The sequence below is a fragment of the Protopterus annectens genome, chromosome 3.part0 (genome assembly GCF_019279795.1).
Source record: "Protopterus annectens isolate FY-2018-M chromosome 3.part0, PAN1.0, whole genome shotgun sequence".
NCBI classification, from domain to species: Eukaryota; Metazoa; Chordata; order Ceratodontiformes; family Protopteridae; genus Protopterus; species Protopterus annectens.
The window spans coordinates 287,328,971-287,356,850 of record NC_056731.1 but is presented as its reverse complement, the minus strand read 5'-3'; positions in this window follow the sequence as shown (position 1 = coordinate 287,356,850).

Genomic DNA, 27,880 nt, shown 5'->3' with positions numbered 1-27,880 from the left:
TTAGACTTCAACATGTTCTCCCATCTGTAACACAAGTGTTTCTTATACTATCCATTTTCTACACCTTTGCAGTCTTTACAAATATTAAAGTCAAAAGTGAAAGAAAACTTTATTGTCATTCAGAACTACACCACAGTATAGCTGAATGAAATTGCAATGCTTCGTTCCCAGTGCAAAAACATACATACAGAGAAGAAGAAGAAAAAAATAGCATAATAACAATAAAAGTAAAAACAGAATAAAATAATAACATAATGACCAGACACAATTTACACATAAATAGAACTGAGTAACAACATGTGCATGACATGACTATAACATAAGAACTAAGAAGCATATGGAATGGTCAGCATGAATATTGCACATTGTGATTTATATTACACTTCATAGAGTCCTACAGTAAGATAAGGTGTGAACCAACATTAAATATACATGGACTGACCAGGACAGGTCCTCAGTGATATGTACTTCCAGAAACTTTGTACTTATGACCCTTTCCACTGTCATCCCTTTCCTCTCTAGTGGTTGGTGTGGTTCTTGAGACCTTCTGAAATCCACAATCATTTCCTTAGTCTTGCTGACATTCAGCGCTAAGTTGTTGTTGTCACATCAGCCCAATAGATGTTCGATCTAGTTCCTGTAGGTCGTCTCCTATCCATCTCTGACCAGAACTATGACTGTCGTGTCATCCACAAAATTAAATGATTTTATTGGACTCATGTCTAACCATGCAGTCATGTGTTGGCATGGTGAATAGGAGAGGACTTAATACATACCCCTGTGGTACTCCTGTATTCAGTGTTACGCTTATATAAATGTAAATATACAAGTCATCCAGCTGAATAGACTGGAATAATTAAATTATAAAACTAGAAAATTTGCAGCTAATGTTTCTCACAGTATATACTAATATGAAACATACAAAGAAATTCAATCGTTAGACCTTAAAAGGACATTACTTCTAGCGCAGCTTAAATTGGTGTACACCATACTACACAGTCCAGAGGAGTGATCAGTCTTAATACATCTTGCCATTAGATATTAACCTGCAAGACCAAAATCAAGTGGCCATTATAAAAACCCATAAAATATTTGGCGAATCACTGCAGTCCTCGAGCATAATCACTAAATGGAATAATATCCCCATAGAGCTCAGATCAGAAACTTCTACCACAATGTACAGAGCACAGCCAAAGCTCCACTTAGAAAAACATCCAACATTGTCCAAGTGTTATATAAACTCACTCTCTACCCTTTCTCTTTTCAATTACTCTTCCAAAGTAATGAAACCCTTTTTCTCTCTCCTTGCTTACAAATCATCATAAATAATTCTGTGTACTACTATTAACAAATCCATTTTACTCTCGTCAGAATGTAATGTGCAACCAATATCTTGATGTATGTTGAATATTTTACAAACCTATAGTTCTCTCCATGAAATATCCTACATAAGCTATATTTTGATGTAGCTGTCTAGCTTATTTCACAATATGTGTTACATTATCTTTTTGCTTAGAATAGCATGCTTATTATTATTATATTGTGAAGTATTGTATTATCTGTTTTCTTCCTATTATTATTATAGTGCTTTTCTCCTTGGGAATCTACTGTAAAAGGAAAAGAAAGCTCAGCTGGATTATTCCAGTCAACAAAGGGTATTAAATAAATACATACATGCATTCATACATGCATGCATTTATTTATTCAATGCATACATGCATTCAAGCATGTATGAATATATTCATAAATATTTAAATAATACATGTATGAAAATAAATGTAAGAACTTAGACCAAACCTGACAATAAATTCTTGGCATTGTTGTTATCAAATCACAGATGTAGAAATAAGCATTGGGAGACTAGAGGAGATGAGTCCAAGGGGAACTACATTATTTGATATGCAGGTATTATTCATATGTTTGTCACTGTTAGAATGGAGCATAATTCCGAAAGCTGGTGTTCATAAACAGCTTTGCATTACATTTTTCACAATACAGTCCCTTTATTATTTTTCCTAAACTGTTATCCAACCCCACTACGGGACACTGAAAATAATGCGTCTGCATAACTAAATGGCAAAAATAACTGCCTGAGCAGCTACCTTCACCAAAACATGTAAATCACAGGTACATGCCACTAAACAACGGAGAAAAAGTATCTGTCATGTTTAAGTCTTTCGGCACTCAATGCACCATTTGCAGAGCATGCATAGCTCTCACCACTGAAGTGCAAGAGTCAGGGCAAAACCAAACTACACCAGGGGCTAGTGACATTCAAGTGCAAGGGTTTGGGGCAAAGCCAATCTATACCAGGGGTAAATGACATTCAAGTGCAAGGGTCAGGGACAAAGCCAAACTGTAACAGGGGTATGTGACATTCAAGTGCAAGGGTCAGGGGCAAAGCCAAACTATAACAGGGGTAAGTGGCATTCCTAATTCAATGCAGAGAATAAAATCTTAGTTATTCATAAAGTGCTTCCTGTGCCCATAGTACAGCTTTTTATCCCTTCCACTGTTTTTTTTCCCTAATGTGTGACACTGAGCATTCACTTAACCAGACAATGCTTTCAGGAGATAGTTTGTTTGGGGAGGGGGGTTACCTATCTAACTAAAAGAAAAACAAGATGTAATGGAGGTTTATTTTTTCCTGTGCTTGTGCTGAAAGAGGTTTTTGTCCCTTCGGTTATTCCCGGGAAGCTAATGCAATTGTATAAATAAATAAATGACCTAGATTACAGTGAAGGCAGCACTAGCCCAGGGCACATATTAATCTTTTAGTGATACCATCGGAGACAAAGACATAAATAATGGTGGGGCAAATGTTTAATATGGACAGATGTTAAATATTGCATTTATCAACATAAAAATTTCTAAAACAGGTTTTGTATCAGCATGCATTTTCTCAAAGATATGACCTTTGAAACACGAATGACTGCCATAATTTAGTGACTGCAATCTGGAATGAATTGCCAGAAAACAACAAATGTTATGAGGGTACAGCCTAACAACTATAAGGCTAAAATCCAGGCATTCTGAGAAAATTCTGGCTAGCTTAGAGGTATGCATGGGCACAAGACGACAGGGGGTACTATCAGTACTGTGTGGGAGAGCAGTACAAGCTTCTTAAATAAATACCAGTGATGTATTTGTGGTCAAGGCTGAAAGGCCAGATAGTTCAATCTGGGCTGATAACTGTAGCAAGCTACTTGTTACATTGCTATAGTTACAAAGAGGAGAATATTTTTATTTATGTATTTGCAATTGTATTTATTCATGTATTTATCCTATTTCTTTTTTCCTGTGCTCCACAGCTTACAGTTGAGTGTGGTAGGGGGAACCAGATCAGTGAACCATGTGGTAGATATGCAAGCTAAGGATCCATGCTCATGTGTTTATGTGCATGTCTGTGTCAAACAAAATACAGGACAGTGGAAGTTTAGTTAGCTAGGAATGTCAGACATGAAGCTGCCTGAGGAAGATGGTAGATTGTAATTGGAATGCGCCAACAGTCAGGGAGATGTACCTGAAACTCCTGAACTCTTGGCATTAGGAATCATGAGTCAGTTGCAATTAACAATTGGAAGGTGTGGCATTCTGATGGTCAGGAATTCATAGGTGATCCCTGCTAGCTGCTGTTGTTTATGTAAAGTACATAATTACCAAATTTTATGCACCCCAAATTGTAGTATTGTTTCATACAGTACATTAAAAATGTGGGAAGCATTAACATACGAGGAAGTTTATTATTTATTTATTTCCAGTTTGATTACCAGGGAAGTCCATTGGGCCCAGAGAGCCCATTCTCAGTGGAGGCCCGGGGAGAAAAGCTCCATGAAACAGATTAGAGTAAAGATAGCAGTCCAATAAAAATAAAAGTATAAGTACAAATACATATCAAATAATACAAAGCATGAGCAATATTGTCCATAGTGGAAAAATATCATGCAGATACATTTTAACAACTTCACAATTAAAGTCAAAAGCTATTTACAATATTTACGGAGTGTGAGAGATTGTATGGGAATTAGCTATAGAAGGTTATAGCCAGCTATAAGGTGCTTAGGAACTCAGCAGGATACCCTCCCAGGGGCTTTTGTTAAAGAGTTCTAGGTAGGGAGAATGCAGTTACATTTCCATCTGGAGGAGAGGTAGGTGTAAAGCTGAATTTTTAAGTTGTTTGTGTTTGACATTGTCCTTAGTGTAGAAGGGAGAGAGTTCTATTTCTTACCTAAGGAGAAGGAGAAGAGAAGTTGTCCAGCAGGAAGTTTAGGTTTGTGGACAGTAATTAAGTTTTGCTGTTCAGATCTGAGAGTTTTATTTGGGGTGTATGGGAAAAATGTTAGTTAGAGTGGGGCATTTGGTTGGATTAAATATGAGTCTTTGTGCTGTAGTGAGCTGGAGGAAGTCTAGGTAATTTGTGAATTCTAATCAGTTGAGGGACTGGAGGCCAACACAATGATGAGTGGAATGTTTGGCTTTGGTGGCAAATTTAGAAATTTTGATATAACAGCTTTCAAGTTTGGAAGTGTTGGAAGAGGATAGGTTAGTTAGTAGCGAGGCGCCATACAGAAGGGAGGGAAGGAGGTAAGAGAAGGCCAGAGTATGCCTGGTAGAAGTAGAAAGGACGTGGTTGTTCCTGTATAGCATACCTAGTTTTTGGTGGGTTTTCTTTATGTTTTGCTGAATATGGATGTCGAACTTGAGGTGTTAATCTATAGTTACACTGAGTAGTTTGGCAAAGGGAACAATTTCGATCAGAAAGTTGCTTTGGCTAAGGACTTGGAAGGAATTTTTATCAAAAGTGAAAGATTCTGAGGGTGTGAATAGTAGTATATTAGATTTGTTAGCATTGAGAGAAAGGTGATTTTTGGTGCATCCAGATCTCAGTAGTTGAGAAGGCAGTCTGAGTTTTAGATAGGAGTTCAGGAAGGTTAGAAGGAAAGCAGACAAGTGTAGAGTCATCTGCATATTTGATGACTTTGGCATTAGGAATAGCAGAGTGAAAGCTATTGATAAAGATATTAAACAGCATTGGACCAAGGCTTGACCCCTGTGGTACTCCGTTAGGGGTGGATAAGAAATGTGAGGTGCCTTTTTTCCATTTTACAGCCTGAGATCTATCTGACAGATAGCCTGAGAACCAAGAAAGAGTGTTTTGGGAGAGATTTAGGTTTGAGAGGTGACTTAGAAGGTGCTTATGGCAAACAGTATCGAATGCTTTAGAGAGATCTAGGAGCACTGTGGATACTAAGTTCCCAGAATCTCAGGCTTGATGGACAGTTTCTAAGAATGAGAGTAGAGCTGTTATGGTGCAATGTTCTGGTCAGAGGCCATGTTGGGTTGGAATAGGAAGTTGATTTTGAGTCAGAAAAGGCATAAGTTGGAGGTAGATGCATTTTTCTAGGATTTTGGAGATTGGAGAGAGAAGAGCTATAGGGTGGAAGTTTGAAATGTTAGTGTTTTGCCTCCCTTGTGGAGAGGAAGAATAAAGGTGGAACACCAGAGTTTAGGGACATAGGATTCTTTTATGGATCTATTAATTAGGATACTAATTGGGAGAGCTATACCATCAGCAGCAGACTTGAGAAAGGAAGAGGGGATGTTGTCAGGTGCATTGAAGCAGGGTTTAAGTTTGGATAGAAGTTTTTTTATGTAGTTAGTGGAGACAGGTTTAAGTTCAAACATAGGAGGGAAATTATTTGGGGACTTAGATGAGGTGGAATGTAGGAGAGATGTTGGGAAAAGTTTCTGTTAGGCTGCATATTGACTCTATAAAGAAAGAGTTGAATAGTGAGGCTAATTTGAGGTCAGATTTATTTGGGTCTGGACAGAGGTTATATCTGGAGCCTGGGTTGAGCAGCAAGTTTATGGAGTTCCACAAAATTCTAGGGTTTTGGGGATAGTTGGACTGGAGCTTAGTGTAGTAGGATTTTTTGTCTTTGAACATTTGTTTTTTTTGCAAAGTTACAGAGCTGTATATATTGAAAAAGGGTTTTGGGAAGTTTATTCTTTTATTAAAGTGTCCAGGATTTGTCTCTTTGATGCATAATTTGCTTTGTTTCTTTGGTTAGCCAATACGCAGTTATAGTTTTTATTCTTTTTCCTTGGAGGAGCTAGGGAATTTAGAGCATCTAGGAAAGTAGAATTAAAGTGGTCTATGGCTTTATTGAGTGGAAGAGTTTTTAGAATGCTCCAATTCATTTGTTTGAGATAGTTAGAGAAGGTTTTAGGGTCAAATTTACTAAGGTTGCTGGTCTGAATATATTGATGTTGGTGTGGATGTGAGGTGGTTGCATGGTAAATGAAAGCTGGGAGGTGGTCTCTAATAGAGTCAATGATGGTGCCAGAGCTGGCAATTTTATTTTGATGGGTGACTAAGACCCAGTCAAGAGTGGATCCTGGGGAATTTGTTTTATTGGGTCTGGTGATGGAGTGGGTTACTTGAGTAAAGCTAAAGAGGTTAATGGACAGGGAGGGTATGGGACTGTTGATTTTATTCCAGTTGATGTTTACATCACCTAGTATGTACATTTCAAGCTTAATTTCAGCTGAGGCCCATTGGAGTAGGTCTTCAAGGGTTGAGATGTTATTTCCGGGTGGGATATAAAGGGCGATGATAAAGAGGCTTTTGCGATTATTCATTTTTAATAGACTGACTGTTAGTTCTGCATTGGCAAGTTTAGGAATGGGGTTTGGTAGGGGAATTAAGGTAAGTAGATTTAAATAGATTAATGCAACTCCTCCACCTTTTTGGGGAGGGGGGTGATCACATTTAAGACTGTGAAATCCAGAGGGTAGGATTTCAGATTCAGAGATGTGGGGTTTGAGCCAAGTTTCAGAGATGGCTACAATGTCAGGTTGGTTATGACTTAGCCATGCTTGAAACTGATGTGCTTTGTTGTTGAGACTCTGGGCACTGAGTGGGAAAAATTTAAGAGTATTATAGGTGGATGAAAGGTTAGAGGAAGGGGGAGGGTAATTGTTATTTGTGAGTGGGTTAGGTCCGGGTTGGGGGTGAATGTCTCCAGCTAAGACGAGGTTATTGAAGGAAATTTTAGTGTGTTTTGGTTTGGATTTAGGGTATTCTGGATGGTCTAGTATTTGTTTAAGAGTAAGTGTCTTAGCAGTAGTGGAAATAATTTTAGGATTAAGAAGGTGCAGAGGGGTTGACCTGAAACAGAGAGGAGGAGATGGAAAAGAAGTGATTATTTGCATGAGGGAGGAGATGGTTTTGTGTGGGAGTATGGTAAGGAGTAGGGAGTGGAAGCTGATTTGAGGTGTAGGAGCTGGCATGGTTTAAAGTTGTTAGGAATAGTAGGAGGGAGATGGGGTTCAGATTGTTAGGAACAGTAAGGATAGCATGGTTAGAAAAAGGTAGTTTAATATGGGAGGATTTGTAGTTGGAGAGAAGAGCTGTGGGGTAAAGGGGGTAATGAAAGAGTGATGTATATATTTAGTGATGTATTTATTTACTGTAGGTGAAAGGAAGAGGGGTAAAGTGGGGAAGAATTTGATTGGATGGTTGACTGTGGGTAAAAGGAATAGGGGAAAAGAGGGGAAGGCTCTGACTGGATGGTTGTCTTTAGTGGGTGGGGAGTGGTTGAAATAAAAGTAGGAGTAGTGTGGGAGTGTCGGTTTTGGGGGTAGCGTAGGGGAGCAGAGTGAGCCCACATGGTGAAGGAAGTGGGTAGAGCCAAGGAGAAGGAAGAAAGCCAGTGAAACGTTATCACTAAAACTGAGAATTAGCTTAGAGGTAAGGAGGCACTGGCATAAGGCATCTGTGTGTGAAATTAGAAGGATGCAGAGGGTTGACAGGGGATAGGAGCTGAAAACAGGGCAGTAGCAGTTTAGTAGAATACAGTAAGTATTTTGTTTGTGTCTTTCGGCTTTTCCCGGTTAAGGGTTGCCACAGCGGAACTCCGGTCCGCTAATGATTGGCAGTTGATTTTTACGTACCGGCTTGCCAGGCCTGATGCACAACCTTCAATGAAGGTACTCCCATTCACACATGTCTCCACGCAAAAGACGCTCTGGCTAAGAATCGAACCGGACAGCGTCTTACTGTGAGGTGACAATGCTACCGCAGCACCGGCTAAAACAGGGCAGTAGTAAATTAGTAGAACAGTTACAGTACCTTTGGCTTGTATTAAAAGATAGGCAGTGGTTGAACAACCCCACCTGGTGGCCTAACTGAATAAGTACAATGGTAAGCTATGAGCACTCAGAGAAGGGAGAACGAGCCTAGAGAGATAAAATTCATGGTAGACTGCTAGTGAATGCACAAAGGGTTAAAATACAACAGTGGTAGGTATGGGATATATTTTTATTTTACAATAGGGTACCTACATATTTAAAGTTAGTTCTTGGGGAGGCAGAGTGGTTACAGAAGTACTGCAGGATCCCCTTCGGATGAACTTTACAAAAAAAGCAATTAGAATCACAAACAAAACCAATACCAGGTAGTACATACATGTGAGCATACTACTGGGGATTCCTATGAAGCAAGACAAAAAAGCTAAGTCAAAAGGTGGTGCCTTTCTACATCAGGTTTTTTGATACCTCTGTAATTAAACAGGAGTGGAAGGAAGTTGTGCAGGTTCAAGGTGGGGGGGGGGGGTAGACACAAAGTAATACAAGGTTGTGAGTCAGAAAAACTGGACTAGGCCAGCTGCTAAAAAGAAAACATGAAAACCAAACTAAGTCAATTCCAGGTCAGTGTAGTGCAGTATCTTCCTAATAACTACAAATCTTATGCAACTAATGTAGTACAGTGTGATGAAAAGGACCATCATATCTACAGGGAAAAACAATTGAAGTATGGGCTGCAGGTACACAGGGAAACTTTTTCCAAGAGAACATAGTTTTAAGTAATTGACCTAGGAGTACAATAAGAAGAGAAAAATGGGGAGGGGGGCCAGTAGTGTACACGTGTACAGTGAAAAGGGAAAGAGTCTTCAGTTTAGAGGACAGATTAAATACAAATCTAACATACACTAGTGTAGCTAAAAGCTCTTTAGTGTTCCACCGATGCAGGGTCTCACAGTGCAGGGCAATGAGACAGCCTTGGATTGATTGGAGGTCGGCCAAGACATAGGATGAAACTTTTGCTGAGGGGAACTAGTGTAGCTAAAAGCACTTTAGTGTTCCACCAATGCAGGGTCTCACAGTGCAGGGCAACAAGACAGCCTTGGGTTGATTGGAGGGTGGCCAAGACACAGGATGAAACTTTTGCTGAGGGGAAACTAGTGTAGCTGAAAGCACTTTAGTGTTCCACTGATGCAGGGTCTCACAGTGCAGGGCAACGAGACAGCCTTGGGTTGATTGGAGGGTGGCCAAGGCACAGGATGAAACTTTTGCTGAGGGGACTTGTAAGAAACAGAACAATTATGCGAGCACACTACTGGGGATTCATACGAAGTAAGGCAGAAAAGCTAAGTCAAAAGGTGGTGCCTTTCTGAAGTTACCTGGCTGAAGTAAGGTACTGAACCAGAAACTGTCATCAGACCTTCAACTGTTGTCTTTGGATCAATTGTTTGGTCTAAACATGACAACAATGCCTCAGTCCACAGGTAAACCCATTCTGGCATTACTCCAGGACTTAGAACAAGAACCTAATAGATCTGTACTTCTGATTACTGGCAGTGACATTACTGGATTCTTTGGATGCAGTTTCATTGTCTGCTGTCAGACTGGATGTAATGGATTGTCCTGCAACTGTAACAGAATAATCAGGAGAAAGGAATTATAATTATCCATACTACAGCAAGAACAAGAGTCCTGCTCTGCAAAGACAGTAACAGAAAATTTGCTGACAGGACGTTTTTTGCTAATAGAACTTTCACTTCCTCTTTCCTCTATTGTTTCATGCTTGAATACACTGTTGTACAACTCTGCAGGTGAGGTTGAATTTTCTAATAGCATTCATTTCACACACTCTTTATTAGGGTCCACACTGACTGAACTTTCATTCTTAGCTACACATTTTTGGCATCTGCAATTCTAGGAAATTTAGATTTCTTTTTTGTACTGTAAATAGAAGTATTATAATCAGTAGCAGTTTACGAAACAAAGTAAAAAAGAATTTAGAGAACACCTGTTTTTATCAAACCAAGCAAAGGTCTTGTTAGGTGCAATTCAACCATTATAATCGGAAACACCTCAACAAGGCACTAAAACAGAAGAGAAGGATCTGGCATTGGTCTATTCAGAAATACTCAATCTGGTACCATGCCTTCATAGGTACAACATCTGCATTACTGCTATATTGGGACATGACTCAAGGACTAGGAAATGCAACTGTTCTGATAACTGGTAACCTGCTAAAACAGGACATCTGTGTGTATTAAACTAGACACTGTCCACTGAGTGCCCCTATGAAGAAGACAATAAGATAACATTCACATCAAATTTATAAGTCTTTTAGAAAATAATAAGATGCTGCAGGAAACTATTGAGCAAAGAAGCATTAATATGAATCAATCAGTCATTCAAGCCTTTGATGATTTACCTTTCGAGACTGCTTCCAACCATAAGATGTTTAGATCCCATTAGGAAGCATCTTGGCAACATGGTACAGACCACAGTATCCAGTGGCTGTAGTATATAGACATATATTATACATCCATTCATATACATCATTCTGTTCTTCTACAACAGATGCTGCAACTGATCTAGATGCCTTAAAACTGCTGTAAAGTAATCTGGATACTTCATTCCTTCTTGCTTTTGAATTTTCCCCTTTTTTCTTTGAATGTTGTTATTTCTATTCAATAATCTGTTTATTTGTCTAACTTTCATTATCAGAAAAAGAAAAATTGCAGGTTAATAATAACAAGATTGGCCCACTGGACTCACAATCCCTTTAATGGGGTAATCTGGGAGCAATCTCTGGTTAGGTGTGTGATGACCCCTCTCTGAGCCAGTAATCAAGGAGCCTGAATCCGCACCACTGACAGTAGATAGGAACGCATACTTGCAATACAAATGTCTCTTATAGAGTAAATGACAGGTGAGAAAATCAAACCCTTTACCACAGAAACTACATCTAACAGCCTTAACCCTGTGCAGCAACTGCCAGTAGATCTTTGTAATAACATTTAGATTACCCATGCTGAAAGCAACACTGACGATGCTCGCAAGTTGTTGGGTTTCTTTGTCTGCAGATGCACTGTGTACTTTCAGAGTGGATGTAATAGATTGTCCTGCAATCTGATCTGTGGGAAATAAATATTATTATTGCTGTTATTATTTATTATCTATAATGTATAAAACAAAACCAAACAACACTCTAAAAGATAAATGCCTCATTGAATGAAAAGAAGCTTAAATAAAATAATCAAGCAGCGTATACAATGAAGCAAACACATAGAAGTATCATAAAAGTAAACTTCAAGCATGTTTATTAAAATGAACCCAGTGCACAAGAACAGGTAAGTGTTTTCACATTCAGCTTCATCAGACTAAACTTCAAACTTTTGTCACAATGCTATACAATAATTAATCTGCTGGTATAGAAATTCTGCTGCATGAAAGACAACTGAAACTGCTTAATTTTTGCAAGTGTTTATTAGGCATGATAGTTATTCTTAAAATTATATGTCTTCATCATATCCTTTGCATGTACTCCTTTTATTGACTGCGTGATGATATGGGCAAATGCCAGCATAGTCAGCTAGAGTTTTGCAAAAAATGGTATTTTCTTTGAATATCAACAGCACAACATAAAAGTCTGCCAAAAGGAAACTCCAGGTGTCAGACAAGGAAAAAAATTCCAACTGTTTTTTTAAGTGCTCTTCATCCCACACAGTAGTGGGACTTCTTCAAATAAAACAAACTCAGATCAACATCTATTAAATAATTAACCTAAGAAAGTCATGTGCCCACAACCACCAATACACAAGGCTTTCTAATCAAACAATTTAAACTATGTTGATTAATATTCATCAGACTTGGCAGAAAAGATGTAAACTCATATAAAATAACACGAGTTAAATAATGTAAATGGAATATAAGTAAATATATATGCACAATCAGAAAAAAATATATGTGATTAAATGAGATACATATTCTCAGCTAAATCCAACGTAAAAACAGGTATATAAGTAAAATTGTAAATTGTTTGATTAGAAAGCCTTGTGTATTGGTGGTTGCAAGCACATGACTTTTTTAGGGTAATTATTTAAAAGATGTTGATCTGAGTTTGTTTTATCTGAAGAAGTCCCACTATTGTGTGGGATGAAAAGCGCTTAAAATAAAACAGTTGGAATTTTTTTCCTGTGTAACACCTGGAGTTTCCTTTTGGCAGACTTCTTTGTTGTGCTGTAGTAGTTTGCTTTTACTTCTTGAGTTTTCCTTTGAATATCAAACTGATTTATACAAGATGCTTGTGTTATAAATGTATTAGAACTGCATGCTATTTGTATATCAAACTGATTTTGTACAGATGCTTGTGCTGAAAATGTATTTGTGAGCTTTGCTTGTGTTGAAATGTATCAACAGTGCACCCTGCTGAAATGAAGATAAATGTATATGTATTATTGTAGCTGAATTAAATGTATATGGTTTAATAGAGGATAAGGGCACAGCAAATGTTAACTTTAAGAAAAATAACGGAAATGTAAATGAGCTGTTAAACTATTAGAAACGACACTTCACAATGCTGAATAGGGATGGAGATGATAGGTCTGGGAAAGAGCCTATGTCCACTAGCTCAGTGAAAAGAGGGAAGGCCGCAGGCTCTGCCAAAAACATTTGGATGTGTATTGTGGTCACCTGTGCTAAAATCCTGTCTTAGCTTCAAAGGGGAATACTGTGAGAATCTAGATTCAGAAGACCAGATGAGGTAATTCTGCCAGCCCTCTTGGAAATTATATTTTAGATATTAAAAAGAGAAATCTCAGAGTATTGAGTATTCTGTTTGGGAAGTCTGACTAGAAAGAACCTCAACCACAGCATCTTGCTTTGCTGTAGTAAGTAACTTAACTAGGGAACAGTGCAATTACTTTAGATTCAGTCAGGAATATAGTGAAGCTTATTTTTTTTTTATTTTATGAGTCTGTCCATCAATGATAATTTCAATATTTTCTGTGATTTGAACTCTGTGGTTTACTATAAATATATATTAAGTATTTTCATGCTCTTTTATTATTTATTATTAAATATATTTAAACCTTTATTGTGGATGGTCCTTGCAGAAAGTATTTAACCTTTGAGAGTACTTATATTTATTTGGTGACACTGTGTGGGTCACTCCAGAAGGCCTAGCTATCTTGGTAAGCTACTGCCATTTGTATCAGTATTAATATTGCACAGTATAATTGGACACCCTTTGTTAAGGGCCTTAGAGTAGCTGATTGTGGAGTGTCTGGTAGCAGTTATAGCTACCTTATTCTCTGGGCAGAAGGGGGACACAGCAAATAAACCTGTACTATCCTTTCCCAGGTGTGTGTGTGTGTGTGTGTGCAAATCAAATCTCTCAGTGTGTGTGTGTGTGTGTGTGTGTGTGTGTGTGTGTGTGTGTGTGTGTGTGTGTGTGTGCAAATCAAATCTCTCAGTGTGTGTGTGTGTGTGTGTGTGTGTGTGTGTGTGTGTGTGTGTGTGTGTGTGTGTGTGTGCGTGTGCGTGTGTGTGTGTGAGTGTGAGCTACTTGGGGCAGGGACACAAAGCACTGAGTTTACAGAGAGGGTGCTGGAGGACTTGGCTCGGATACTCAACTGAGGACCTAATCCTACAGCTGCACCAGTGGGAAATCTTATTGGGGTCCTGAAGGGAGAGAGATATAGAGACATCCAGACCCCATACTGAGTGTGTTCCCTGTGTGCTCTTAAGGGGAATTGTACTTGAGGCAGAGACGTCTGCATCTGGAAATACTGAGTGTATCCATTTGTATTCCAAGTGCACGTCCCTCTCCAGTGTCAATGATGAGGGTTCAGGCTCTTTGATTACTGGCCTACTGTGGGGATGACACATATTGGTAGCAGTGATGGGTATCACAGACTGCCATTCAGTTTTACTGGAATTAGATAAAGCATTCATAGATGTTTAATGCTTAGTTTATTATACTGATTGTGAATTTCATTTCATGTGTAATGCTGATCTCATTGGACAGTTCAAATTCTATTAGTCTTTTTGCAAAAGGAAATGCAAATGTTTTGAAAGAATGCATAATTTATTGTAGTTAAGAGAATGACAAAATGTACATTGTCACCATACTGGAGAATGAATGTTCTCCAACTGCGTGTTGATGTATAGGTATTGTCTAGTTTAAAAAAATGTCTGCAACTTGATGGCAGCATATTAAAGTGCTATAAAGCTTAGACAGAAAAAAAAGTAAATGGCCACCATTTATCTACACTCACTAAATGCAACTTAGTAGTTTACTGAGTGAAAAGCTTAAAAAAGAAAAGGGAAAAAACACAGCTAGAAAAACTAACTGCGGTAGCAGTTATAAAAGTTTGTAATTTTACTTTTTCTTTCATAGGTGTGGCTTGAGTTTACTGAGGAGTTAAAAAAATAAAAAGTTAAGGCAATTCTATGAGTGTGTAAGACTCAGTGAGTGTGTGTGTGTGTGTGTGTGTGTGTGTGTGTGTGTGTGTGTGTGTGCGCTTTTGTGAAAGAGCAAGAGCTAGAAAAAGACGTGGTGATTGAAACGAACACTATGACAGTATATAAGAGATACTGCAATTAAGATAACTTAGATGATGTCGGAGTTGGCTGAATTTTCTCTTAACCTGTCTGGAGAATTAGAAGATTCTTTAACCTAGTGCTTATTCTTTTTCAGTGCTGGTTTTAGAACATGCTCCATTGTAAAAGCTAGGGGTTCTAATTTTTAGCCTTTTGCAGAAACAGTAAGTCTAAATGGAAGATTCTTTAAATTCTTGCGAAATGTTGATATTCTAAAATAACTGCCAAACTAGCCTGTGCAGCTTTCAAAAAATCCAAGACTTTAGACAAAATCCTTTAATTTAACAGCTCTATTAGTAAACTGTCAAATTTCTCATATGCAGAAAAGACAGTGGCTCTGTCTACTTTCTTATATTGCCTAGTCTCTGAGAGTAAAAAAAAAAAATCATTCCTCTTGCATACTTTAGATCACCCATTATTAGCAATGAACCGTCCTTATCAGCCATCACAACTGTAGTGCTGTTATTCAAAGCTAACTTCCAGAGAACTTTTCTGTGTTACTGTTAAGTTACTGGAAACTCTTCTTCCATTCAAGTTTATACATTTTTTAAAAAAATTCAATAAAATCAGCCTCAGACAGCTCCTGAAAATCATCAGGTAGAAAAAACACACTAGAGTTTCCTCACTAAATATCTGTTCTTATTGTTGTCATTTTCTTTAAAAAATACTTTCAAATTTAAATTCCTAGCAAATAATCTAAAATAAATCATGCCCCAGGATTCATAAAGCCCTGCATGATGTGCAAGAATAGTGCAGGAGCTGCTGCAATTCAGCAAAGGGCTCCCGGGACAGGCACTAGCGCTCCTTCACTATTCCTGCACGGACACCACTGCCTTATGCTAATTAACTCATTTGTTGGTGAAAACCATGAAAATGAGGTGAATTAGTGATTCAGCAAGCAGGCAGGTGTTCGTGCAGGAATAGTGTAATCTGCAGAAATGTATCCAGTTACTAGCTGAATATATTTCTGCAAATAAGAAAACAGAGGCATGATAGCTTTAAATAAAGCAGGTATTCCATTTATTAGGCATACCAATGGCCAAATATATGGCCATTGGCATGAAAAATAGTTTTTATTTTTTAAATAAAACTTTTGTTTGGGCTGATCGCAGACGTTTAAGCATAGGGCAGCAGCTCGCAAGTAAGATCTTGCCAAAAATAAGAAAAAAAAGGGGAAAAATCAATCAAGTTTGAGAGAAATATGCATTTTGCCATAATAGTCAATGACATGCAGAATGAAAACAATACCAGGGAATAGTGGTTGCTAAGGGGAATGGTTTGGTGTAAGTGTCATAACTCATGAGTAAGACAGTGGTGTATGCAAATGATGGGATTTATACTGAATCACAAATTTCTTCTAAGTGTTAGAATGCACCTAACCATGTAGGTGCTACAAAACCATGGTGTAGACAGGAGGAGCAGCTAACATGAAAAGGGGGTGTGTCATGATTGCTGTAAGCACATTGGAGCTCAGTGGCCTGTGTTTGCCCTTAGCTAAGCACAACTAAGGCAGAGGGTGTGTCCGAGGCTGTTTTTCCCTATTCCATGAAATGCAGAGTGTGTTCGCATCTAGGAAGGGCCCGTTCTGCTTAAAACTGTTTACTTTAGCTAAATGGGTGTGTGTAGCATGCACCGGGCCTAAAACAAACAAACAAAAAAAAACACAGGAGATAGCAGAACTGTTCACATTTGAGCACCGGGAATGCGCAGTGAGCATCAGAGCTTAAATGGGGAGGAAATGGGAAGGGGAAACTGCAGAAGGAAGGGAATCAAGGAGAACAACCATAACTGGCAGGTGGAATGTATCAGAATCAGCCAATTACACAGGCAGCAGTCAAGTACACTGCTATAAACTATGCAAACACCTTTCAGTCTATTTTTTCCCACAAACTCTACACCACTGGTGTACACATTAGGGAGAATTTTAACTGACATATCTAACAAAACATGTTAGGGGCTGCTGTTGCTTTGATCTATCAGCAAGTGCTCGAGACTGAGGGTGGTGAGGAGGAAAATGCTGACAAGCAACTCAGACCGAGGAGAAGGAGAAGAGTGTTCAGACCCAGGGTAACCTACCAGCGGCTACATGATCTGGAGATAGTAGAGCGATACAGTGTGGACAGAGACATACTTCATCAACTTGTCAAGCTGTGCCATCCTCACCTCAGAGCCAGAACCAACAGAGGGGAACCCATCCCAGTGGATACCAAGATATGTATAGCCTTAAGAATACTAGCTACAGGTACTTTGCAAAGACCAACTGGGGATATCATGGGGGTCTCACAGGCATCTGCATCCAGGATACTCCACCAGTTCCTGGATGCCATGCAAACACATGCTGCTGAACGCATTCACTTCCCCAGCACTCATGAGGAGAGGACCAGCAATATGTGTCTCTTCCACTGCATAGCAGACCACCCAGAAGTACTGGGTGCCATAGACTGCACACACATCCACATCAAAGCACCACATGTTGAATGGGGTAGGGTCTACATAGACCACAAGGGCTTCCCCTCCATCAACTGCCAGGTCATGTGCAATGCCCACGGCATTATCATGAACGTGTGTGCTGGCAGCCCTGGGAGCTATTACGACTCCCATATCTGGAATTCATCACAGCTGTACTGGGCATTTGCCAGTGGGGACATCCCATACGGCCAGCTGGTGGGGGATGCTGGCTATGCACTGGAGCCGTGGCTGATGACACCCATCAGAAATGCATACACACCCACATAAGAACACCATAATGAGGCACATGCACAAACCAGGATCATTATAGAGCATGTCTTTGGGATGCTCAAGTCATGGCTCCACTGCCTTGACATATCTGGTGGAGTCTTGCAGTACTCTCCAGTCACATTTGCACACATGTTCATACTATGCGTGGCATGGCATCTGTCATCCCATTGATCGCTAGCATTGATTCAGCTGATCTGGCTGTGTAGATGGGTGACCCCTTCCTCCTTACCGCTCCATGTATGTTACTCCTGATGCCATGCACTCAGTTGAGTAGCTTGGCTGTTCATCATTCTTCAGCGCTCCTGGGTGTAGAGTCAGCTTTGCTCCCTGCTATAACAGACCAATTGATTGATTTTTATGATCCTGCAGAAACAGCTGCAGCAGAAACAAAATGGGGAAGGGCCACACAGTCTCCCACCATTGCCAAGGCCTCCACAGGCACAGAGTGACTCAGAGGAGGAACACCCTGAGTCTGCCCTGTAGGCAGATGGAGGCATGCCCAGTATGCCCTGGCCTTGGCAAAGAGGCAACACATAGCACATACACTGACACTTTCGGGCCCCAGGGACTGATCTCTCTCTCTCTCTCTCTCTCTCTCTCTCTCTCTCTCTCACTCTGACTCACACACACAGTAAAATGGATGCCAAACATCTCACCACCTATACCTGACCATGTATAGGCAGTGTATTGCATGCATCCAACATAGTCAGCCCTTAAGCACCATCCCCACAACAGCTGCAGGCACAAGGTAAGCCAGTCTCTGTAACAAAATAAACAAATGGAGTGGAATTTTCTGATAGCATATCTATGGTATCAATCAAGCATGTAAGGGAATGGGGTAGCTAACAGGGATAGCAGCAGACAACTGACAGCTCTGTGAAACAGCAGGAAGTCTAGCCTCAGTACTGCCCTACCTCACCATGCAGTTACCCACCCTAGTTGACAAATACCACTGCAGTATATGTTGGTGAGCCAAATAACTGTGGGGGGTCATAGGTCACATGCATGGATGTCAAAGTTGGGGTCCCATACCCACCACCAGCCCCACCCAGCAAATCAGCTGTAGAAAACCATACAGAAATGCCTGGCAAAGGCCCCCACATGGCGACATCCATGAAATCCCCAACCACAGACTTTTACACAGTGATATCACAGCAGGTCTGGCAGTGGCAGCATGGCTTCAAAAGATAAGAAGTCTGAAACTACAAATGTCTATGCCAGAACAATCTGACCTGTGGTCGATACCTGTTATGCCTGTAGTCTGAAAGATAGGGCACACCACTATGCTAAATGGGGCCAAAATGTTAAGCAAATATCAGCACAGTCTATGCAGATGTGTATCGTGTACAGTTGTGTCACCCCCCCATAGTCCCATAGAACTGCTGTAACAAGTTCCTAGCCTTAAGCAGCATCCAGCTGTCACCCAGAATGATGATGCAATCATAACAGAAAGAAATTGTCAGTAACACCAACAGTCAACTTACTGGTGCCATCCCAGTGGTGTCTACTGCCGGCAGCCTGGGAACATATGACCATCAGAATGCACTGCCTTGCTACAGATGGCCTGCATCTGTCACACCTAGCCTACATGCCTCTAGCAAATGTGTATGCCTCACACACAGTGCCCTGTTAGGGAGTGTCATGGGGTCCATAACACCAACATAACACAGTCCACAAAATGCAAAGAAAGGCCATGCTGATAACTGCTAGGAGTAAACCTGCCAGCCTCAAGGAGGCAGAAATCTGGACAAAGCCATGAATAATTGGGTGATGAAGGTCCAAAGAGAAGACACCTGTGAAATACTGTTCTAATAATGTTATAAAGTTGATGAAATGATTTGTGTTAGCATGGAATGTCTGATGGGTACGAAGTCTGAAACTGAAATGTCAACTGTCAGTAATACCTGACTTCAACCTTGAGTGACTTGCAAAACACTTTCCCTTGAAAACCAAACTTGTTTGGGTAACCAACAAGATATATGAGTCATGGATGTAGACATTCTGTGATAGTCTGTGCAGTGGACAGGCAGGGCTAGGAGTTTAAACATGGGAATGCATTCATTGCAGGCAGTCCTAACCCTGGAAGATGGTGACATCTTTGCACCCACAGAACCCTGGGCCACAGCCATAGGGAGTAACCCGTCCTTCCCTGATCACTCATCCTATGCAACATCCTGACCCCAACATGTGGCCATCCAAGCAAAATGAGGTGGGCCATACATATATGTGTGACAAACACACACCTCCAAGCTGGTCAAACAGTCTGACACACACAAGTCCCTCCACGTGCAGTCAACCATTGAGGAGATCCCAATGCGAAGTACTGGTAGCTATAGGCAAACATATCTGACCAAGGACACACACAACCCACATATCCTATCTCCTACAAATCTATCTGGAGTCTGCCTGTCACCCTGATCCTGTTTGATTTATATTACCCAACTGTGGATTGGAAATCAGACCAGGCCAGAACATTAATGCACAGAGAATCCACCATTGTAATATATCACCAAGGTGCTGTACCATTTCCACAGCACCAGCAGTCAATTGCTTGTAGGCACACCTCTCAACAGGCTTGATTGTGCAAGAATGCATAGCATTTGGCCAATAAACCTGGTGTGTGCATCATCCATCATATATTTCTCTGATAAATCACTGTGATGATCTGAGAAGGTATGTCACGAAGTACTGAAACAATACATGACAGTGTCAAATGGCATATATGACAGATGTCTGCTAAAACAAGCCCTGTAACTCTAGCTACCCATGCAATTCTGAGAGACATTTTCACAATCACTTTATGGCCAATTGTCCCCACATTTTGATAGGTTATCTCCAGATATCCTGCACCAACAGGTTGAGAGTTATGGCTGTAGCACAAAACAAACTAGACTGGAGTACAACATCCCTGGAATGGAGTCCCACATGTACTATGGAAGGACACACTGGGCATGCTCCTACACATAGAGAAATGTCAGTACAATCTAGGAATTAACAGGTATTCCCACCCTGTGCACTTCCCATTGTCCCATCTTAGCAGTACTGAAGATGTCTTTCAGCATAGAAGTCACTTTTGTCAGATCTCAGCCCCATAGGCTGCGCGACGTATGAGATAAATGCATAACACTTATAGTAGAAATAACTAGAAAGGTAGGAGTTCTAATCGCAGTCCTGGCAAATGCAAAAGTGTGTGTGTTTACAACTAAAAGCTTTTGGGTCCATTCAAACCCAGTACACTTCCCCTTCCCTACTTTAGCACTCCTGTAGATATCAGTCACCTTAGAAGTTCCTTCTGTCAGGCCTTAGCCCCATAAGCCCTGTGGTTCATGCAATCACTGCATAACACTATAGCAGAAATAACTGGCTAGGAAGGAGTTCTAATCCCAGTTCTGGCAAGTGTGTGTGTGTGTGTGTGTGTGTGTGTGTGTGTGTGTGTAAGTGTGTATATGTGTAGTTTTAAAGTATTTTGTGGCCTCTCTCACCCAGTAAATCACTCATTGCCATACTTTACAAGGGCTGGTGATGTTCCTCAACTTAGAAGTACCTTTGCACAACTGTCACCCTATAGGCTCCATAGCACATGTGATAAATGTAACACTGTAATAAAACTAAATAGATAGGTAGGGGTTCTAATTTCAGTCTGGGCAAGTGGGTGTGTTTGTGAACAGTATCCTCTCTGTGGGTGGGTTGTTGTGTTTGTATGAAAACTATACCATTGGGGGGCAAGTTTTGCAACTTTTTGCTGTTGCCCACCTAGTACATGTCCCAGTGTCCACATTACAAGGCCCACAGTTGCCATCCACTGCAGAGGGACCTGTAGACACTCTGCAGCCCTATAAGAAGTGTGCCATGTGCAATAACTATGTGACAGTATGGGATAGATGACAAGATAGGCTGCCCATCTAATCCTTGGATATTGCTCCCCACACATGAATCATACACAAACACTGTCAGGTAGCCACCCACACCTATATCAGTAGGTGGCCTGCAAACTGGTTCATAGATAGAACCCACAGTGTGAAAGCAGCGGACCCCATCTTAGATTGGTGAACAGTCAGGAGTAGAGTCCCACAGGTTGTGGACCTGGGTTCCCTCATGATTGGGATCCACACCTCTGAGGACTAGCCCAATACAAAGGCGCCCTGGCTAACAATGATTGCAGATTAATACAAGGTGTGTGCTATTATTATCCCCCATGCGAGGTTGACATCCTACACAAAGGCCTCTCTGAGCCTATGACTGTTGTGAGAACCCATGATATAAGCTCAATTCCAGATGATGTGCCACCATCCCCCTTGGGTACAACATGGTTCCCATAAAGTAATACTTTGATAGTAGTCCACTGAACACTAATGTTGGTATAATGGAACTGGGAACACAGGTTGACAGTGAGCTGTATGGTGACCACCACAGTGCCACTGTCTTCTGAATGTTCTTCCATGTGTCACTACACCTGACTCATTGTGTGGAATTCAGGAAGTAAAAGGACAGTATTTTCTTGTACACACCCTCAGTAGGCCAATCAATGTTTACTATGACCCATTTGCCATGTACCTCACTGGACAACAGCAACAACAGGAGAGGCTGCAAATGTACCTCACAAAGAGGATCTTAGGTACTATACACTTGCCCCATATGGACAGACTCATACAACTGCACTGGTTCTCTGTCTCATAGTGCCTACTTAGGTGCGATCTCTGCCTGACATACACAGCCATGTCTGACCCAACCCTGGCAGGAAAGCTACATCTGAGGACACTAATCTGTCACACAACATACCCCAGATACCCCAACCCCATCCTGACAATCAATAGGACATGTTGGAGGGAAAGGTGCACAACCCAGAGACTGGACACTCCATGGAATAGATGCCACAAACATGTCAAGCCGGGCACAGCACTGGCCCTCTTGCACTGGCCTTCTTCAAGAGATATCAGGAGGAGTAGATGGGGACTCTGGCTAACAAAGTTTGCAGATGACTGCAAACTGGGAGCCATTATTGAATCCCCAAATGATGTGGATACTCTACAAAAGGGCCTTACAGAAACAGATGCTTGGTGCCAGAGCCATGGGCTCAAGCTCAATGCCAAGAAATGTATTGTTATCCCCTTTGGGAAAAAACATGTATCCATGAATTACCATATAGGTGGCAGAACACTAAACACAGAAAGTGTGATAAGAGACTTAGGGACACAGGTGGACAGTGGTCTCACCTTCGATAACCACATCACCACAACAGTCAGGAAATCCTTCTATGTGGCACACCTCATCACGAAGGGCTTTTCATCCAGAAAAAAGGAGGTCATTGTCCCACTGTACTCATCCCTCATTAGACCCATTATAGAATACAATGCCCCATTTGGTATGTACCTCTCAAGACATCTGCAACAACTGGAAAGGCCTCAGAAATACCTCACTAAAAGAATCACATGCCTAAAGCAGATGCCCTATGCTGACCGCCTTAAAAACTCCAGCTGTACTCTGTCGCACATCATCTACTCAGAGGCGATCTCTGCTTAACATACAAGGCCATGTCAAACCCAGAGCTGTTGGACATGCTACACTTAAAGAAATCCCAATCCCTCAGAGCTACACGCCCAGGGATCTAAACCTTGTCATCACAATAAACAAAACATGCTGGAGGGATAGGTTCCTGACCCAGAGACTCCCCAGACTCTGGAATAGATTACCCATACATGTCAAGCAGAGTGCCTCTTTGGACCTCTTCAAGAGGAACCTTGATGATTGGATGGGAGAAAGGAAATTCACCCCAGGGATCACGTCAGTCACCCTGCTAGACAGGGGTCCAGGAAAGTAAATAATGTGGGAATAAATAGCCAGGGAATTGTTATGGATAGGCTTGTATAGGCCCTAGGGCTGATAGCCTAGTACCAACCTATGAACCTATGAACCTGCCCCGAGGATCACTACAGTGACTATACGCAGTACACACACTGGGGAGTATCGTCCGGTGGCATGATGCCAGTGTATTCCCATGGGCTAGCCTTGTAAAGTCTCCATGGCCATTTGCCACATACACACCTATGACTCTTTGAAACCATGGATCTCAGGACTGTCAAATGTGTGTGTGTGTGCATTAGTGCATTTGAGAGTGTCCGTGAGTATGTAAACATGTTGGTGAAAGTAGTTGGTGGCCCATCTCACCCAGTACAACTACCATTGCCATACCTTACTAGTGCTGTAGATGTTATTCACTATATAAGTACCTTGGGACACTCCACAACCTATAAGCTCTGTGGTGTGTGCGTGAGCTGTATAACACTATAATACCAACAACCACATAGCTAGGGGTTCTAATAGGAGTCCTTGCAAATGTGAGTGTGTCTGTGTGTATTATTGTGTGTAAGTATGTATATGTGTAGGTTACAATATTTTGTGGCCTCTTTCACCCAGCACATCCCACATTGCCATAATTTGTAAGACCTGTTGATGTCCCTTGCTGTAGAAGTAGCTTTGGACAAGTGTCATCCCATAACCTCCATGGTGTGTGCGATAAATGTCTAATAATGTAGTAACATTAAATAGAGAGGAATGAGTTCTACTCCCACTCCTGGTAAATGTGTGTGAGAGAAGATTATCATGTTTGTGTTTGTGTGTGTGTGCATGTCTGTGTGTGTGTGTGTGTGTGTGTGTGTGTGTGTGTGTGTGTGTGTGTGTGTGTGTGTGTGTGTGTGTGTGTGTGTGTGTGTGTGTGTGTGTGTGTGAATGACATCCATTGGACGGCCATGGATTCATATTTATGGCATGGTACACACAGAACACATTCCTAAGTCTACTGGATGAGGTCTGCTGTTCACATCAACTGTAATGGTATCTGTAGACACTCTGCAGCCCTATAAGCCATGTGCATCAGTATGGAATAGCATGTTGCAAATAACAAGATAGGTCGGTCTGCTAATGTCAGTACTGGCAAGTGTGTGTGTGTGTGTGTGTGTGTGTGTGTGTGTGTGTGTGTGTGTGTGTGTGTGTGTGTGTGTGTGTACAGCAGTGTTTGGGAGTGTGTACACATATGTATGACAGTAGAATGAAAACTGTCACACCAACTACACCACCCATTGCTATACCTTACAGGAGCATGTGATGTTACTCACTATACATGTATTTTGGAAACACAACACAATATGAGCTCTGTGCCCCCTGTGATAACTACTTAACACTGTACCACCAATAACTAGATGGGTGGGGGTGTCAAACCCAACAATGGCAATCATGATCCTGTGTTTGTGTGTGTGTGTGTGTGTGTGTGTGTGTGTGTGTGTGTGTGTGTGTGTGTGTATGTGAGCAGTATTATCTGTGTGCTGTATCAAAACAATACCCTGTGTGTGTGTGGTATTCACAAACCTTTCATGTGTACCACCCAGGAAACTTACTATTGTCCACTGTACAAGTGCTCCTGACATCAGCCACCATGCACTTACCTGTATACACCCCTCAGCCCTAACAGCCATGTGGCACATGCAGTAACTGTTATATAGACCTGTTACTTGTGTACAGCTGTACCCTGGATATGACACAGTCAATGTGTTACCACACTGCCATAACCCTTGCAGAAAAGGACTGCAGGGTTACATCCTCCTGACAGACAGACAGACACCTAAAACACAAACTGAATACACTATGGAGACCACAGTCAGTGTTAATAACAGCAATAATGCATCATGGCTGGACAGCTACACACTCTGACGTGTAACCATTAAACATGGTGGCTGACAACACTTTACTCAGCATTACATTGCTAAGTAGTACTAAATTCACCCTGTGCATTAGAACCATGTTAGCATGTCCCTGCATCAGTAGTATGGATGACAGGGATGTGGCACAGGTGTCATCATATGCACAGGGTGTGGTGTGGGTTTGACAGAGGCCTAGGCTGAGCCAATTGGTTGACATCATTTGTGTGGGTTGGGGGTTGTGTATTACATGGGCCATGCAGAGGTGGTGTGTGTAAGTATGGATGTGTCCTAGCTGTGGTGGTGATATGTGTCTGTATGGATGCACACAGATCTGCCATATTGCTGCCCTATAAAGGGGTATGTTGAACAGCTGTGGACCATACATGGCAGGGTGTACAGTTCACTGTGTCCAGCCACAGACTTGGGAACTGGGCCTGCCATAGGTTCCAATGGCACCACCAGGCCCAAGACCAGACAGAGTAGTACTCCCTGATGCTGAAAGTTGTCTGCTGGATCCACGTCCCTGTTGGGACCAGCCAGGGCCACATGCCCATGGCCTGCTGCATTGTGTGGACAGCACCCCCCCACATTCATGCTGCTTGTACTGCCACTACAGGAGCAGGAGCGATATGTTGCATAGCTACGTAGACATTTAGCTGTTCATGATGATGTCCTATGTCCACATGGCTGATGGCCAACTCCCACCACATACTCCAGCACAGAAATCCCACGGTCAGGGAGTGCCACCATCTCACCCAACCATCTATCCATGACCTCAGCATAATAATGGTGGGCATCTGCAAGATCACGGATGTTGTCACGCATAGCAAGAAGATTTGCCATCTGGACCCTGAGAGTCTGTCTGGTGTGACATTCCATATATGCCTGTGCCTCCATGATGGTCCAAAACATGTGTCTGGTGACACCTGCTGTGGCACTTCTGGCAGGGCCATGATGGGCTTCAGTCCTCCTCCGAGCATCCCTTTCCATCCACCTGTGTGGGACCTCGCCTGTTGTCCAGCTGTGGCTGGTGTCTAAAGACACACTTTCCCAAGCCACCACACTTTCCTGTCCCATGTCACCACCTGCAAACTGCCCCTCATCTATGGCTACTGGTGATGGGGCATGTGTGGGCACTGTGACTGTGTGTGGGGATGGGGTGGACAAAAGTAGGATGCCAACCAATGGCGCAGATTCAGCCCATGACAACCTTGCCTATGCCTCACAATGCCTATCATCATTGTCAGAGTCTGCAGAGACATTGACATCAGTTTCCATGGGGGAGGGACCCTGACCCCCTTTTGCCACCTGTGAGGGGAAGACAATATCTCTAATTTAATATCTGTACAGTATGGCTTACTTTCACACACACACACACACACACACACACACACACACACACACACACACACACACACACACACACACACACAGTTACAGATGAGGTGGCACAAAGATATTACACAGATCTGACATTACCCAAAAGTTGTCATGCATGACACATGGCCCTCAACATCATGCATTGCAGCCATTCTTAAACCTTGTTACTAACAATCTACATCTCTGTGATGCATGAGTTGCATTAGTAGGTGACGTCCCTTCCCCTAGCACACACTGCACCCATGTACACATTATTGCTGTGCACCTGTATAGCACACTGGCATCTACTATAGACCACACATCACAACTGTACAAATCCTTGCTGAATGTGTAGATGTCTGGCACTTATGTTTGCTCTGTTTCTCATAACCCCTATGTGGTTGTCTTGCACATACCAGGGATGATATGAGGACTGATGTCACCAATTAATGACATACATTTGATTTTCACATCTCATCAGAAGTGGTGAATGTATGTGCAGTCACATCTGGTTACAACAATGACCTTCTTAGCATAACATAGCTATGAAAAGCGTATACACTGGCCTCTTTTATGGTGTAAAATGAGACCACAACACTGCATTTGAAAACATTACACACCTTATATGCGACATATAACCTATGCAATACAATCAAGAAACAGACAAATGGTTTAGTTATGAAGATACTGAATGAGATGCATACAGTATTGCAGCTGCATAGCTATGAACACCCTTAAACTAATGCTTGGTTGAAGCACCTGTTAATTGCACTACTGCAGTTGCACTTCCTGGGAAGGGGTATATTAGCATAGCACATCTTGCCTTGGCATTATTTGGACAGTTATCCCTACAAAGGTCCCCTAACTCTGTCAGATTACAAGGCCAGCTCATGTGCACAACCCTTGCAGGTTACACTGGGGGTTTACTACTGGTGTTGAGTGTGAGCTTTGTCTGGCCCAATTCATAACCTTGATTGTGTTCAGATACAGCCATTCTTAGCTAGCTTTGGATGTATGCATCGGTTCATTGTTGTGTTGGAAGCTGAAACGCCTCTTCATCTTCTGCCATATTGCAGATGCTTGATGGCTTTGGCACACGTGAGTGTTATTTGTAACTGTTCAGAATTCCCTCTACAATGTCTACACACCTTGTTCCAGCTAATGAACAGCAACCCTAATGCTGGACACTGCCACCATCAAGCTTGAACATGTGGATGGTGGTCCTCAGGTGAAGTGAGGTGTTGCTTGTGTACCACACGTAGCTTTAGGAATACTGTCTGTAGGTTTGAACCTTGGTCTCATGACACCATTACACATTGCAGCACATGCCTTTGGGAGACTTGATGTTATGTTTTGCTACCTGTACACAACCCTGGATGGTGTTTGATGTGGGTAAATGCTTCTAT